Raw genomic sequence first — 14,721 nt, forward strand, 5'->3', positions numbered from 1 at the left:
CTGAAAAACAACAGATGGGACAAAGTGTTGCGTTTACTGGTAAACTGGTAAACCTTGAAACCGACGTATTACCGACTGCTATCTGGTGAGTTTTCCTCACGCTACTCTGTCCTCTGTGACTGTCTCCATCTAGAAACTTAGCTGCACGGGGTGCAGTGAACTACTCTGACTGGCCCATGAGCAGACGGCTTTACGGAGCGGGAGATTGGCTTTGCAAAAAACACGGAGTGTTCTATGAAATGATGCTTTATAAAAAATAATCGCTCGATCACGCAAATTTGATCGTGGGAAGTCCAAATCGTGATCGCGATTAAAATTTGATTAATTGTGCAGCCCTATATCTTATCCAGCAGTTTGTCCTGCTGAAGATCTGGATCCGCTAATTTCACCAAACTGCTCCAGTCAGATACAATGCGGTACCCCCATAAACCTGACAATCACTAGTGTATGTGTGTGTGTGTGTGTGTGTGTGTGTGTGTGTGTATGTGTTTGTTGTGTGTGTGTGCGTGCGTGCGTGCGTGTTTGTGTGGGCGTGCATGTATACACTTTCATCTGCACTGTGGAACAAAGGCATACACACACACTGAGGCATACGTGGGAACACACACAGGTACCATTTTGACAGATTGGGGTTTTGTTCTGTCATTCTTCTCCAGAGAGTCATTTCCCCTCCATCCAGTCATTGTGGAGGGAAGGGTTTCTCCCTGCCATACTCTCAGAGGTAAAGGTAATTAGGCTTGGCATGAGATCTGGACTCCTTGGTTTACCTCTTCTCCTCTTCTCTCCCAGTCCTTCCTTCACGGCCCCCATCTCCAACTATCTTTCATGTCCAAAAACACACCCTTTACCATCAGCTTACCTCAGGTAACATTTGTTATTTCCTTTACTTTACCATCTTGCTTTCTCTCTGACCCAATTTTTCCATTACACCAGTCCATCAGAAATTAATAATTTGATTCAGCCTATAGCCAAAGCCTAACACATTTTTAGTCTAGAGTTTGGTAGATGTTTTCTGGAAAAGGACACTTTCATGGAACAGCAATGCATCTCCTACATTTAGATACAATCTCAAACGTATTTATAATGTGTACAGAGAAAGAGTTATTGTCTATGAAAAGCCAAAATACACAGAGAGTAAAGTGTTGTAAAGTACATTCCCTGGAACACTGGGATAGAAAAGCTTTTAGACTCCCAGTAATAACCCAACAAAAACCCAGCTGTTCCATTGTTGAGGGTTATCTACAGTATTTTGAAATTGCAGTATTTGATCAGCTTTGTGTCAATTAGTTTGTGGTAATACGATAAGCTCAGGTATGAACATGTTAACTAGCTTCGATACAGGACCCTTTCAACAAGACAGAACCACACAAGTAGTTAGTATGTAATGCAGGATCTGCCTTGTTTATGTCCTTTAGAGGTGCAAATTCCCCAGAAAATATGCAATTGATCAAATTACCAAAACACATTTCAAAAGCAGGGAACCTGGGACTGTAAGGGCTCCTGTTGGCCGGGGTTCCTGAAGCAGGTGGTTTGTTGTAGGTTGTCCTTTTTTAGTCCTTCTAAAATCTTTTAAAAAACTTGATCAACATGTGGCTCAGCGGTAGAACATTTGCCTGCCAATTGGAAGGTTGGGAGTTTGATCCCTTGCCCTGCAGTCCCATGTGGAAGTGTCCTTGGGTAAGACACTGAACCCTGAGTTGCCCCCGATGTTGCGCCTTTGGTGTGTGAGTGTTTACCTGAGCAGGTGGGACCTTGTATGGCAGCCTTGGCCGCAGTGTGTGAATGGTGAATGGTTCCTGTACTATGGAAAAGCGCTCAGAGTAGTCGTTGAGACTAGAAAAGCGCTATATAAGAACAGTCCACCACACCATCTAGGCATTTTAAGGTGTATTCTCAAAGTGTCATTCTAGGCTGTCTTTTCACACTTCCCTTTTTGTAATTAACCTTAACGAAGTGTGTGTTGTATACAGGTGTACAATGCGCTTTAAACATGTACACAAACACATTTGCAGACTTCAAACCTTAATTCTTTTTAATAATTAGACATAATTAGCTGTTAATCACACAAGGTCTTGTTTAACTCAAACAGAGGGCATGGTTTATCCACTTTTGTCTTTATTGCCACATCAATATAGAGCCAAAAGACTCTCCCCAAATGTATCTGCTGAGCCTGAATCACAAATCCCAAGAAACACCCACCCCATCTCATTCTTTTTAGATGTGTTCTCTTCTGTAGCCTGCTGTAAAGGATTCTCTGTCAATTAAGGATCAAAGTTGTAAGTGTTTCACAGCAAAGCACTGTCTGAACCACTGTCCAACAGTGGTTCCGCTGGAGCATAAAATGGATGCCAGACACACTGTTCAGATAACAGACCATCAGCTGGCTATCCTGACGATCATGAGACCTGATCCCCAGCCAACTCAACTCCAGTCTTCACTTTAGACTCTGCAATCACTATAGGCCACTCAAAGAGGAGACCTCTGGGTGATAATGAGGCCCGACTTGGCCAACTGCCGCGTTCACTTGAGACAGATCATTAGTAAGTCCAGGTAGCGGTGCAGGAGGAGTGTAAAGTGATGGACGGGCCTGCTGCTAGGCCCCTATCCACAGCCAGTTGCCGTATATAACCTGGAACTGTTGTGGTCTTGTGCAATGGTGGAATGTAACTAAGTACATTTTTAAGTACTGTACTTAAAAACAAATTTGAAGTACATGTACTTTACTTGAGTCTTTTCCTTTCATGTCACTTTCTACTTCTACTCCACTACATTTCAAAGAGGAATATCTTACGTTTTACTCCACTCCATTAATCTGACATCTTTAATTACTAGTTATTTTACAAATTATGATTTTTGCCCACTAAACACATGTAGTTTATAAATATATGATGTGTTTTATGAATTCTACTCAACAACTTAACAGTCTACAAGTCGATTAAACACAAAACAAGATTTCCACCCTTTTTGACGTTTTTTATGCTCATAACATTTTTATTTTTAACTTTAGACCATTGTTATGCTTTTTACAGTCTATTTGTTGCTTTTGAAGCTTTTTCTTTTGATGCTGTCACTGCTATTTACATTTACATTTTTTTTAATTGTGAGGTTTTTTTCTGCATTGTGTACTTTTATTACTTTAAACTACATTTTCCTGATGATACTTACATACTTTAACTTAAGTAACACTTTCAATACAGGACTTTTACTCGTAACAGAGTATTTTTGCAGTGTCGGTTTTAGTACTTTTACTTAATCAAAGGATACTTCTTCCAATACAGGTCTTGTGTGTTATCCAAGCCTTTTCTTTTCCCAGTCCCTTCTCCAGCCTCCAGTTTCAAGCATTCCCAGAATAAGCCCCTTGAGGTAGTGAAGACAGCCAAAGTGTTTTCATTTGGCAAAACACTCATCCTCACCCTGAAGGTGTAAACACTAAACTGGGACTCACAGGGATAAAGTCTGAGAACACACTTCCACTGACACTAGGTGTATTGTGTCCGTCAGAACTGTAGCAGTTTTGCAGTCTGTTGACACAGTTTGGAGGTTAACACGGGCTACCTTTCTCTGTACCTTTTGCTTGGTGTTCACATTTTTGTTCGACTGTGTTCATTGTAGTTCCAATGGCTAAAACTCAGATTCCTGCATTTTCCTGCATGCTCTAGTGACAGTTTGACTGTTTTGTTATTGTTATTTGAGTTGTCAGCATTTTCCACACAAAAGCAATAAATGGAATCTATGGAATACAATCAGACTTCCATCTTATTAGGTTGCATTGTGTCAGCCATATGATCCATACATCTAAACAGAAGACTTGTCCTTAGTAGCATGGATGATGAGTTATTTTTTATTTTTGACTTCATCACAAGATTAGCTTTTCGAATGGGAAACAGTTTGAATTCCTTGAAAATGTGAGTGTGATTATATATATATAATTGTATTTATTTGAGTCCTCTGAAGTGGGCAAGTAAAGGCAGTCCAAAATGCAACAGAGCAGTAAAACGTAACAAGGCTAGGAGAGTGAATATCTTAAAAATGTTAGTTATCAGGCGCCTGGGTAGCTCACCTGGTAGAGAGCGCACCCATGTACAGAGGTTTACTCCTCGACACCCCAGCCGTGGGGTGCAACGTGTCATTCCTCCCTCTCTCTCCCCTTTCCTGCCTTCAGCTGTCCTATAAAAATAAAGGCCTAAAATGGCCAAAAAATAATTTGCAAAAGAAAGAAATGTTAGTTCTCTTGTCCCTGACATGGTGAGACCAAATCGCCAATGCAAATTTGTCTGGAACCCCAGGGGAGGGGGGCCAGATGCATCTGCCAGAGCAAATAAACCATGAGCTGGCAGATTTGTCTGGTTCCCAAGGTTATCATGACCGCTCAACATAATCTTGCCGTACATATATAGTATTTGGAACCAGCAATCCAGTCAGTATCAGTAATGGGAAAATGGAGTGGAATGTAAACATTTAATGTGCAACTGATGTCTGGCTCATCAAACTATGTTGGAAATGAAATCAAAAAGCTTCAAATGAAGTACCTCGATCCAGAGATCTAGAAGAGTGGTCAAGCAGACAGGAAGAGGCTTGATTTGAATTTGAACCCTGGCAAGGATGCCACAGAACGTTATCCACTTAACTAGACAAGAACAACTCACCTTTATTTCCTAACAACTCACCTTTATTTCCTAATATCCTCAAATCAAAAGACAGTTTAATAACGAATGCAGCTGTGGGCATGATGTTATTCTATGAGTTGTTCATGAGTTCTGTTTGCTGCCTTCCTATATCTGATATGTGTTTGGGTGTGAAAGTGAGGCGTCTGATTTGACTCCTGATAAATCTTTCTGTGCTGCGGCATCAGAATGTATTACTGAGCCAACAGCCAGGGCCAAATCCATTTTTATCTGAGTGCAATTGCTGTCACTCCAACTTCTCATGAAAGTGCCTCCGCCAACGCACCAGATACAAGGGTTTTCGTCTTTTTGTGTGTGTGCAAGGATCCGTGTGTTTGTGTGCGAATGTGTAAGTGTCAATGTATGTGTTCATGAGGCAAAAGGTGAATTGATTTCCACAATATGGCTTCAGGGAGGAATAGGTCTCACAACTGCCCAGAACTGTCTGTAGAGAAATAACCCTGTCATATAGCAGCACGCACACACACTGATCCTGTTTTGACAGTGGTTTTTGGCACAGCTTAACCTTAATCTCGTGTCTGTACAGAGAGCGACAGCGAATGGTGTTTTTGACAAGGTAGTTGTTCTTGCCAGAACACTTCACACGCCTCTCCCTTCAGGCAGGATGAGCGGTCACCTCTGATGGTATCATCACACAGGCCTCTGGCATTAAACAGCCCTTTCACCATTACCCCGTGTAATACCACTTACTGACGGCAGATGAAGGCCATTCATCAATCCAAATGTCTTCATACTCCAAACTTTGAGTCACAGCCGACAGGAACAAGATGGATCAGGACAGAAACACACTGCACCTTGATGTGAGCGTTTCGGCATCTCCTCTATTTCTTCTGCGAGCAAATGTGTCAAACCAGGCAGGTAATCACATACAGGAAGGCCACTGTGCAGCTGGATACTTCACAAAATAAACCAATTTCAAAATAAAACACCCAGATTTATGTGCTTGACTTTTCAACAATACACAGGATTAGGCACACGGGGAGAGACGGACGGAGAGAGGGACACACACACACACAAACACAGAGAGAGAGAGAGAGAGACAGATGTGTGGAGAGGAGAAGGATCATTTTGTGACAGGCGAGAAAAAAACCGTCTGGTATAAACAGCCAGGTGCACGATCAGGCACTAATCTACGCACATTGAGTAGGTGCAAGGCTATCAGAAAGGGTAACACCTGCACACTTACTCCCATTTAATAATGACGTTTTGATCCAAGTTGGATCTTTGTCAGACCATAGAGAGAAGCCATAGCTGTCCCATGGTTTCACATCGTTCTTTAAAGTGCCCATATTATGAAAAAAGTCACTTCTTCTGGGATTTGGCGGGTTATTTTGTGTCTCTGGTGCTTCCACAAGCGTACAAACTTGGAAAAAAAACATCCTTGCTGTTTCGAGTGAGATACGGTTTCTGAATGTCCTCTGCCTTCTCCACGGCTTTCTACGTCACTAGCCGAGACGAGGTGGCTAGCAGTAGCACATGCTAGCGCTAGCATGCTAGCTCATTCTCAATGGCAAAACACTGCTACACTAGTTCACCATAATCTACAAAAGAACTACTTCCTGTCCCTGTTCTGCAGGTATTCCACAAGTGGCCCTCATCTAGAAGAAGTCTCCCAGCTAATCCTGCCTTGTAATGACCAAAGTAGAAAAAGAGTTATCTAGCTGATGGGATCTTACCTAGCTACTGAGCATGTGTGACTCCGTACAACGATAGTAAAGAAGTGAGATGTCTCACTCTGTAGCTAAAACAGAGAACTAAATACACAGGGTGAAAACTGCAGCAACATCTGCAGCATTGTGCCGTACAACAAAAATATGGTGTTTTTTGAAAATATAACCATGGAAACCTATTCTGTTAAAACCTCAAAATACAATTATGAACCTGAAACTGAGCATAATACCGGCGCTGTAATGCTTTGATACAATTGTCTCATAGTTATTGCTTTGCAGGACTGTCTTTTAGCCTTTTATGCCTCTTGGATTTTACTTACAGTTTGAATAAATCTTACGGCTGTTTTATGCATTCAAATGGTCTCTATTTGTATGTTTTGAGCTCTCTCAGCTCCTTATGGCGGATATCTCTCCATTTGTAGTAGACTCCTGAGGTTTTATATTGTCTTAATGGACACTCAGGGTGCAGTTGGATACCTCATTAAGTGCAGAACATTGTTGTCATTGTTTTTAATAGCTTGACAACTAAATTAAAGAGGAATCTACAATCATGTGCAAGAGAATGGTAATATTTATTTTTTCATGTGCAGGTTGCATATTTAAAGTATTCCCAGAAAAATAAAATATTAATGACCTGGCCTAGGGAAACCCTGGCGCATGAAAAACGAGACTCCCCTTCTCCCAGTTCCCAAAAACCACAGCAACAAAAGATTTACAGCCATTTTAAAGGATTATCTAAAAGAAAAATAACTTTAGGGTGGGCCAACAGCAAAACAATAATCAACAGGTCAGCAACCTATGCCTACTCAAAAGAAAAGAAAAAAAAAGACAGGACAGGGTTAAACAGAAATGCTACCAACCCCTACTGAACCCTGGCTGTTATATCAATTATCAGAGAACAGTGACTTTCCTTCTGGCAGTCTGGCTGGACGTTTGCAGAGTAGAGCCAACAGAAACTTGGAGAAGCTTTTTAAACCATAGACCTGGCGTTAACCTACACACTCACACAGTCAATCATTAAATTAGCGATGCTCACCTGGAGCCCTTGACGCCAACGTATTGTCATCACCAGGGCCAGGGCCACGTTCAGCACCTACAAAATGTAAATGTAACCGGGGTGCTTTCAAGCCCCTGTTGTGTGCTCTGCCTTTTTTATCACCACAAGTTCCCATACACGTCTCTGCTGATTGGATATCACCAGTGACACATAAACGAGAGACACACCGACTAAAGTCTCGAAGTCGTTGCACACTGAGATTGAGATTGAGGTTCTCATGCATGATTCGTACGGTATTTTACGAAATACGTTTTACGTTCTATTCAATCCTGTTAAACTGAGACAGGTCATCGTAAGGTTGAACAGTTTGTATATTGGGTTAAAATAAGTACTAAGAGCTCTAGAATATTAATATGAGCTTGTCAGTGGCATAACAAGCACTGTTGGGAAAGTAAATACAAGCTGGACATTTGCCTTATTAACTCACATTGTAGCTTGTTTTGCCACTGCCGACTGCAGCGATCTCGCCTAATACCGAACCAATGTCAAAGAGTGTTGTCCCCAAGTACTTCTGACATCGGTCGTCAAGGTGAAAGTCCTGTTTTTTGAGAGCCATCCATTCCCCAAACCTCCTCACTGAGTAGATATCTGTGCTCTTATACTTAGCGTATTCTCATTATGTGGTCATCATCAGAGATCAAAGTAAGCGCTCTACAGATATTGAGCGTTGCCAACAAACATCTTTTCTCGTATTATGTCCGTGTGATCGGTAACATTAGGATTGTTTGGTGAATTTTTATTTTTACATTAACTGGTGGGAAAATGTCCTCACCATCCCTAATGTAACGTCACATTTATTTAATATTTTGGTGACATCAATTTAAGCATGAATAGCTCATTCTGTAGTCTTATGTTTTTTTTTACATGACTCATAATTTGTCATTTTAAATTTTACATTTTAATGTCCTTCCCTTTAACAATCTCCTTGTTTTATTTCTGTAACCACCCAGTGTGTCAGTGTAATTATCTGCTCAGGAGTGTTTCTGAAGAGAGGATATTAGAGTGTGTGTGTGTGTGTGTGTGTGCGTGTGTGTGTGTGTGTGTGCGTGTGCGTGCATACATATTGGGAAGGTTGTGACCTTGGTTTGAACGATAATTTGAATGTTTTTGTGGCAATGTTCACTGAGTTGAAAATTAACATTAGCTTCTCATTAGGCCAGGAGTGGTGGCAATACAAAGAGATCCCACAGTTGATTCAAGCCCACTACACACACACACGAATAGACAATTTTACCGCAGTACAATTTCAAAGTGGTGAAATTGCTGCTAGACCCGCAGCGCTACAAGAGCAAACATGCAGTAGATAGTGCAGAAACATAGAGCCACATCAATTTTTTTAACTGTAGATTAGGATTTACCGTGCACTGACAGATACCGTTTCCCTTTGTAACCACTTCCACTTACTGTGTCGACCCACCCAGCAGAGTAACTGTGAGGGGAGTCAGTGCATCAACATGCAGAGCTTTTAGCCTCAGACAGCACATCTGAGTGGCTTCTCAGTCCTGACATGGGTGGGCTGTCTGTCTAAAAGCTCCTTTGCCCTCCCTACATGCCACCAAAGCACTGAAGTAACTGAAAAAGCAATAACTTCCTCCAGCCTTGCCCAAATGATCTTCAATTCTGGCTCCACTGCTGAGAATAAAACCATAGAAGAAAAAAATAACATCTCGGCTTTTTCGTCTTCAAAGCTCTTGTTTCATCAAAACAGAGCTGTAAACTAAAATACCAACCCCTGTGAAGGAAGACTAAGGTTTAACTGTTATGTGAATATGAAAGCCATTTAGCCATTAGGCCAATGCCATATGAAAACTCTCCAAAACGCTGTTTATGAGTGGGTAGAAAAGCTTCTGAAACAGCATGGGGACTGGGACTTTGAACTGTCCATTAAAAACAAGTATACTAAAAACACTGATTACTATCATAAATGCTCATGCCTCCTTGTGTGCAAGATGATCACAGTGTTTCATTTGAATCAGCACAATTTCACCGCTTCCTGAAGAGAGTGTAATGTTAATTATACAATAAGTATGTCCTCAAAGATTGCATCATACATTATATTTTAATTATAATTACCATCCTGGACGAAATGATAGATAAAATATCAATATGAGTCCCATGTATTATCTGAAAATGTGTCTTTTAGAATATTGGCTGAGTCTCTTTATACACCGCTGGCAAAAACAAATCTTACAATTAAAAGTTGGGGAAAAAAACATTCAGTGGCGTTACAATTTCTGCTCACCTTGTAAACACATCATAATTTCTCAAGAAATAATGTCATCAATACTCATCATACTCATCATCGTCACTCTGCTGAGTTTCCCTTTCTTAAAAATACAATTTCCGTTCACTCTTTGTCTCTAATCGCTGTAACTTTGCTTTTTGATCATTGTTAATGGTGCCTTTTTTTTGTAAACTAACAACCAATTATGTCTACATCCACAGCGCTGAACAAAACTAGCCCAACACAGACAGTAGGTCCATCCATTTTATTTGTTTTATGCTATATAAAAAAAAAAAAAAAACTTGAAGCATCATGTCAAGTAGGCCGAACCCGACCACAACCCCAACCAGAACATCATTAACACGTAACATGCTGGGCTCAGGTCAGGTAGTCGCACTCTAGTGTACGCACATGTGCATCCTTATACACAAGATGAAAAAAAAACAGGCATCCTCCATAGCAACACAGCATCATAGCGCTGCAAGAGGTCAAAACTTCACAGGGTACCTTTAAGCTACTGCCAATTAAACTTCCTAAACTACACTTCCTGCACATTTCACATTAAAAGCCTATGGACGGATAAAACCGTTGGGAGCCTCTCTGGAAGGCTTTGAATGTAAAACGGCTATGTAGGAATCTTTTAAGTTTCCTTGACAGTAACCTATTAGTGATCAAAAAATGGGCAATGTGGAAACACCCAGAAATATAAAGTGACAAATAAAGAGTTTTATTGATGGTAACTTAACTGAGGAAAAAAAAGGTTATGCTGACTGGAAATGTTTGAAATGTAAGAACCTGATGACCTGAGAACAACATGAGAGAGAGAGAGAGAGAGAGAGAGAGAGAGAGAGAGAGAGAATGAGAGAGAGAGAGAGAGAGAGGCTCTTAAAAGAGAATAAACAAGCTCTGCAGAGAGAAGGAGAGACAGAAGAAGAGAGCGAAGGGAAAGCGGGAGCAGTGTGAATGAGTGGGGCAAGACAACAAGGATCCAGCTCGAGTAACCTATTAGTGATAAAAAAAATGGGCAATGTGGAAGCACCCAGAAATATAAGTAAGTGACAAATAAAGAGTTTTACTGATGGTAACATAACTCTGAAACACGTTATGCTGACTGGAAATGTTTGATATATAAGAACAATATTTCTGTTGACCTGAGAACAACTTGAGAGAGAGAGAGAGAGAGAGAGAGAGAGAGAGAGGCTCTTAAAAGAGAGTAAACAAGTGCTGCAGGAGAAGGAGAGAACGAAGGAAGAGCAGGAGCACTGTGAATGAGTGGGGCAAGACAACAAGTATTCAGCTGGAGGGGTTAAGCCCACACAAATGGATCCTGCTAAGAGACAGTCGAGAGCCACCACCAGGAGGGAGGGACAACCAGCTGGGAAATTTAGAGTCACTGGTGGTTGGAAAAATTGACTCCATTTGGCCTCATAGAGTGGTTTACTGTTGTCTGGAAACAGGAAGGTGCAGGACGAGGCATGTGTTGCTAAAGCAGCTGTGTTTTTAGATAGGGAGAGTCAGATGATGCACTGCCCACACAGTGGATGAAAAACATAAAAAGGTAAAGAGCTAAGAAAATCAATTAAGGTTTATAATATTCTAAACAGAATTATCCATTCAAAAGTCTCACAAGAAATGTTAGACAGGATTACTTACATGCGGTGGATTACATAACATTCACCAACCTGGAATCACTGTCCACAACAGTTTAGCTTCAGTACAAATAAGTGAGTAGTCCACAAAGTGAACATTAATACTATAGATTAATGTTTCCATAGAATGGATACCAAAACATGACTTTTTACTGGAAATATTGTACATTCCCAGAACAATGGAAACAATGTTAAAACAGATACATGTGACAGTGCTGACCAAGGAGAGAAATGACAGCACACAGTGCAAATATTGTAGCTGTCAGGTGAAAACCTTGTATGTCTAAAACCAAGGTTTTTCATGAAATTAAAAGAAGGCTTATTTGAAAACATTTTATTGATCAGATGAAGTCAGACAAAATCGCCTCCTCATTGCTAAAAAACTCAAAATTGAAAATCAACACTTTTTTGAAACTTTTGACATTTTTGTCACTTATTTTGTTAGTTTTTTATGCATTTTTTCACTGTATTAAGAACTCTATTTGATTTTTTTTTGCGTTATTTATTGTATTGTATTTATATTGTATATAAATATATACATTATATATATATATATATATATATATATATATATATATATATATATATATACCCACAATAACACCAAGTTATTACCTTATTTTTTTATTTGTGGTTGAGAAAGCTGAAATAATACTTTTGACTAATAAGATAAAAGATTTATGGATAATTTTATGGATAATCCCATTTGTCGGTTTAGTCAGGATAATGCTATACATTTAAATAAAACACCAAAAAGTCTATCTAAGTATTGAGCTGATCCTCTTTTACTTGTGCAAAGTGTTAATTTTGGGTAATTAGGTTGAAAGAAACCCAAAGTTCTGTTAAAGAATCTTTGTAAACAGGTTAAATTTGATCGAAAGACAACAGGAAGCATTTTCTTTAAAATTTACAGGCTAAGCTTGTTTTAGCATCCAGCCAATATAGATGTGTTTTGGGTAACAGAATATTTAATTCAGCCCTTGTTTGTAGCAATGTAGACAAAAATCTTTCCAGCCAGCACTGCAGAACTAATTGGCAGCATAGATGCATGATGGATGACTTCTGCATGTATAGAAATACGGATACTATCACACTACAAAGTTAGGCTGTTAGGTTTGGGATGTTTAACTGCGGCTGCAAACAAGAAGGTGGAGACAGTGTTTATGGTTTATATATACATTGCAGATCATTTTCCATTTTAAAATGTAGAGGGATGAAGTAGTGCATGGTGTCTCAGTAGTATAAATAGTCTTATTTTGGGCTCCCTGTGGTGTCTTCAGAGGAATATGATGAATAATTCTGAAGTTCATGTTGCAGTCACTGCACCAAAAAACAGGCACATACAGTATATGCATGCACCCCCCCCCCCCCCCCCCCCCACCCCCCCCCCCCCCCCCCCCCACACCACACACACACACTCACACTTCCAAGAATATGCACATACATAAATACAGAGTTACACACATGTTGACACGTTCTGAATACATCTTTTTGAATTAGGCATTAAATGCTGAGTATTAGAGCTTGAATTGCACGCTGTAATGGCCACCCACTGAAGTCTGGGGCTGTGAAATTTAACAAGTTGCTCCTCTGAATGAAAACTCTCGGAAGTTATTTGACACAACTTTTCTTCAAAGACATATTTGATGGCGTTTAAGTTTGCAGATGGAAGAGAAAGAGAGTGTGAGAGTGACAGAGAGAGTGGAACAAGTGCGGCAGGAAAACACACGGTTACATGGCTGCGAAGGAAATGCTTTATGCTGCGTGTCAAAATGTCCATGGCCTGATGTGGCTATCACACATTAAATGCACTTGAGCAATTAACCATATTTTAATAAATGCTGTTCTTTCCCATGAGCATGTACAAAAGTCATGGAAATGTGACTTTTTCATGCTGTTTTAATGCATTACTCCTGCAGTGTAGCCTTGCTGCTGTTGTCGAGTTGTTGTTAGTCTAATATACCTGACTCATCGATCCTTTATCTGACTAAGGTTTGTGCAAGGTAAGATCCACAGCTTGGCATAGCTGTGCTGTGTATTGATAAATCCATGGTGCTGTCCGTGGTGCTGAAGTTGCAGACAGATTTGTAATTCCATTGCTTCATTGTCACTTCAACTTTGATGTATAATATTCTTTATTCTACATAGCTGGGGGTGGGTGATGGGGTGTTATTGAGAAATACAGAACCAACTTCACGCGTGTCGCAAGTCACGGGTTAATAAGACCGTCTGTCCCCGTTGTTAAAAATTTACAAATTGTCTGCTGGTTATAAAACAGTAAGTAAATGCAGCTAAATCATACATCTGTGTTATTGGTATATTACACTAAAATGAATGTGTTTTTAGGATATATTGTTTTTAATTATTCAGGTAAATTCAACTTCATTTCACTTTTTAATGAGTATCATCTTATAGCACTGCCAGCAAAATGGACTAATAAGGTCCCTGAGGTCTGCGGGTATTTTCTCATAACTTCTTAAATTTACTGTACCTTTTTAATGTATTTGCATACAACTGATCCCCATGTGTTCCATATCCAAATCCTCAGGACAATCTCAGCTGTCCGTATAGTGACGCCCGCATTTTTTCTAGAACAATGTGTAATAAATTAATAATTTGGGGCTAAAGCTGAAACGTTGATGTTGGCTTTTTGAAAGTCCTCAAATGTCTGTTCAAAACAAACCTTAAGTTATGATATGTTGAACGAGTTCTTACGATGCTTGAAATTAGTTTACCGAAGTCTTAGGTTATATATGCTAAAAGTAAATAAATGTTGTAGTATTGCTTTTTGAGTCTGAGTTTCATCAAACATCGTTTGGACGCGCCTGTGTGTCTTTTGTCCTCAGGGTCAATTTTTAGACAGAAAACAAAAAGATATATTCAAAGTAATTAGTAAGTGATTCATTTTAGTTTCATGTGAGTTTCAAGATACAGTCTGCTGCCTCAATACAATGGATTGGAGGTGTGAATTGTATTTTTGATGCTCACATCTTTGACCAGCACATTTAAAACTTACATGTTCAAGAATAATCATTACTAAACAAGACATAATTTAGAGTTTTATTGTCAACATTACAGTTGAGTGTGATCCAAAGTCTATCCCTTTCAACAGCAGGCCTTCTGTCCCCAATTTACTATTATTCAAGCAAGTTAATTAATAGCAATTTGCATTTGCTAATGTTGTGTAGCCAGTCAGACTGACATAAATGGAACTTGCCTTTCACGCCAGCCTTTTTGGGCTGAACAGTTGGTCTGTACATCATCTTAGAATTTATTTCAAGTGGTTCTTCACTGTAGTGTTGCATAGTACACCCCCATCAAACTAAAGCAACCAAATGCAACTTAGGTGACAAAGATGTCCTACATCTCAGTGTAGCTCTCATGTTGCAGAACGTGTGCACTGATGTTCAATATTTCAACACACACACACACACAC

General features: G+C 39.8%; 1 protein-coding gene and 1 long non-coding RNA gene across 3 annotated transcripts in view; one reads left to right on the top strand and one right to left on the bottom strand.

The window, feature by feature from the left end:
- Positions 1-14,721, top strand: part of nlgn1 (neuroligin 1) — a 405,821-nt gene that overhangs the window by 328,091 nt on the left and 63,009 nt on the right. The window lies entirely within an intron of this gene.
- Positions 5,492-14,721, bottom strand: part of LOC116695277 (uncharacterized) — a 23,133-nt gene continuing 13,903 nt past the window's right edge. Inside the window, exon 3 of the long non-coding RNA XR_004333409.1 lies at positions 5,492-5,580. This is a non-coding gene — a long non-coding RNA (uncharacterized LOC116695277). The remainder of the gene's footprint in view (positions 5,581-14,721) is intronic.

This window comes from Etheostoma spectabile, chromosome 9 (genome assembly GCF_008692095.1).
Source record: "Etheostoma spectabile isolate EspeVRDwgs_2016 chromosome 9, UIUC_Espe_1.0, whole genome shotgun sequence".
NCBI classification, from domain to species: Eukaryota; Metazoa; Chordata; class Actinopteri; order Perciformes; family Percidae; genus Etheostoma; species Etheostoma spectabile.